A 3,148-nucleotide genomic window follows, 5' to 3' on the forward strand; every position below is an offset into this window, starting at 1 on the left:
GGGTGACATCATCACGCGTGAGAAAAGAGGAGGGCAGGGCCTCCATTATGGAAGTCTAGAGAATTCACCAAGACTGGTCTCTTCCTGCATCTCGATTGAACTTCATCAGAAATAGATGACTTTCATAGAGTGGGGTTCACTTCCTCCTACACCAAACAGAGCAAGCTGCATGTCCAGTCAGAGGCTTACAATTCGGAGGGGAGAGAAGACAGCCTTGGTTTGAGTAAAGCGATAAAATAAAATAAAATCCACTAAGGGAACAAAAAAAAAATTGGGGAATCCAGAACCCCCAGAACTCCCAAAAGTTCTTCCCAATCAGCTGAAGCTACTCCATAGAGCAGACTCAACGTAATCTAGGGTGGAAATGGGGAATTACTTGACATTTTAATTCTTGGGGGGGGGGGGCTGACCTCTGAGGTGTGAGGTTTGAAGAATCAACCCTTGTGGACTTATTACTCTGGCCTGGCTGAGAAAAAAAGGCCATGACTACAAAGCACCGGTTTTTACACTGTGGGTTCTTCACAGTTTGCCTTTATGTTGAAATCTGATTGGTGCAGTCAGCCAGATTTCTGAGTTTTGATTTGGTTTGGTTTGGAGGAGTTTGCTTGTTTTGTTAATTGGTTAGTTGGTTAGTTTGGTTTGGTTTGTTTTTTTTTTTTTCCAAGACAGGGTTTCTGTGTGTGTAGCCCTGGCTGACCTGGAATTCGCTCTGTAGACCAGGCTAGCCTCAAACTCACAGATCCGCCTGCCTCTGCCTCCCAAGGGCTGGGACCAAAGATGTGCCCCACTACTACCTGGCCAGATTTCTGAATCAGGTCACTCAAAACCACAAAGATCCACACTATTCTGACCTGCAGTGTTTTCTCGCTCAGGGTACAAGGCTCCAGGTGAGGCTGGGATAAAACTAGGTGAGTCACTGGTCAGAGATTCTCAGTTTATGACCCCAAGCAGAGAGAGAATCTAGATTCATAGGAAGCTGAGCCTTTCAGGTAGTAATCGCGAGTAATTGCCAATTCTGGCCTCCAACCAGTACCTCAGCTGCTGCTTTCTCAAGTAATTTTTGCTCTTTAAAGTATGTTTGTGGCTGGCAAGATCTTGCTAAAATAGCTCAAACTAACCCAGAACTCTATGTGGATTATGCTAGTGTCAAATCATGGTAATCCTCCTGCCTCTGCCTTCCAAGCACTAGGATTACAGGTATGTGCCATTATGATCAAGGTCAAATAGTATTGTTAATACACAAACCATCAGAAGTGACCAGACCCAAGAATCTAGTGCTTCCCTATGACCAAATGGTGTGTTTCAAAATATCATTCCATGTTGTCACACCAAGGCATCTTCCAGCCACTGGTGACCAAGAACTGAAGAGTCAGGGAGACCTGCAGAAACATATGACTTGTTCCCTGATGCTTGCTGCTTAGCAAGCTAAAAATCACTTAAAACAAACAAATACATTTAATCAAGGGCAGAGAATTCTCAACCTTCATTAAGCATATTGCCTGGAGGAGGCCAAAAAAGATAGTATTCTAAACCAAGATGGCAGCAAATCCCCTCCTCTGTGAAAAGATGGTGGCCAATGACCAGTGATGTCTGGACCTTCTTTATAAGGTGGGTTGCTACTGTTGCTTGGAACTCTCTCTCTCTCTCTCTCTCTCTCTCTCTCTCTCTCTCTCTGTGTGTGTGTGTGTGTGTGTGTGTGTGTGTGTGTGTGTGTGTGTGTCACTTGTGGCTTTTGTTTTAAAGAAAACAAAAACAAGATCTAAGTTTGTAGCTAGTAGGGGGCAGAAGAAAACCTGACGCGGTTTTAATGGGGGAAAGTAGCCGTCAGACCGCCTGACCATTGCCTTCCTTGCAAATCTGGTTTTCATATTCTCGCTCAGTAATCACCTCAAACCATAACTGTCTCTGAAATTATTCATTAAAGTCATTTTTAGGGATTCTCACAGGATGACTCTTACGTTTATGATCTGAGAGCAATGACATCAGTCTCTGTCTTTTTTCCGCTTTTAATTAATGCTCTGGAAGACGGGATTGGGGGAGGCTGAGAGCATAGGGAGGGGGGCGGGCGGGGTGGAACCCGCAGGCCTCTCTGCTCCAGCGGTCAGCTGAGCGCCGGCGAGCAGACATCCTTTGATTAAGGAGGGTATTTCGGGGAGTGCAGGCTGTGCAGAAGATCACGGCTGTGCCCTGTGGTGCTGTCAGCAGTGACAGATCCCAGATGGAGCCGCTACTGTCTGGCAGATTGAGTTTCTCAACAGAAAACTCACCCTTCCTCCTATACGTCTTCAAAAACCTTCCCCGGATACTCCATCCATCCAGGTCGCGACGTTTGAAATAGAAACAGTCCAACCCCAAAGTTGGTTTTGAGTGCGTGCTTGTAGGCTAGGTTTATTTTCCCTCCTTCCTCTTTGCTGTGTACTTCCCCTCCTTTGTGTATCTTCAACTCATAGCGTAGATGCGTAGATGCGGTGGGTCTGGGGGTTCCTGTTCACCCGGCTCACTCACGGCGGCACAGAGTGGTCGAACCAGCACTGAGGGGTCCCTGAAGGCAAGGCAATCCAGTGGGTAGAAGCTGTCGTCGTCGTCAGCGATGCGGAGTGAGTCTGTGGCACACGAGGGGAAGTCAAGGTGGACCCCGTGAGTCACACTCTGGAATAGAGACACTGGGGGCGGGGAGGGTGGGAGATAAAGGAGGGAACTGAAGGTCCGTTGTCCTTGCTCTAGCCTGCCTGACTCCTCAGGGAGGCGGTGCGGAGTGCGTGATAAAGGGAAGCTGGGTGTTAACGTGGTGGATGGATGAGATCTGTGGGAGCCAAGAACCCTTAGGAAGAGGGAAAGGGTACTCTCCGTGGATCCGAGCTGCAGTCGGAGCGGTGAGACTGGCGGACTCCGGCCTTCTCAAGGTGAGAGGGGACGCGTGAAAGCCCAAGTCTCTACCCAATACTCCCCCAACCCCGCATTTCCGCACGTTTTGGGGGTTGGAAATTGGGTTGCAAAAATATGAATGTATTATAAACTGTTCTTTAAAAGTGACTTTAAATGTCTTGAACCTTTGCTCACCGGAAGCAACAGAGATTCCTCTCTTATCCCCACCCCCAACCCCTGTCCTTCTCAGGAAGAGTTGCTCTGCCCAGCTCTGGGCTAGAGG

Source organism: Microtus ochrogaster, unplaced genomic scaffold (genome assembly GCF_000317375.1).
Source record: "Microtus ochrogaster isolate Prairie Vole_2 unplaced genomic scaffold, MicOch1.0 UNK28, whole genome shotgun sequence".
Lineage (NCBI taxonomy): Eukaryota > Metazoa > Chordata > Mammalia > Rodentia > Cricetidae > Microtus > Microtus ochrogaster.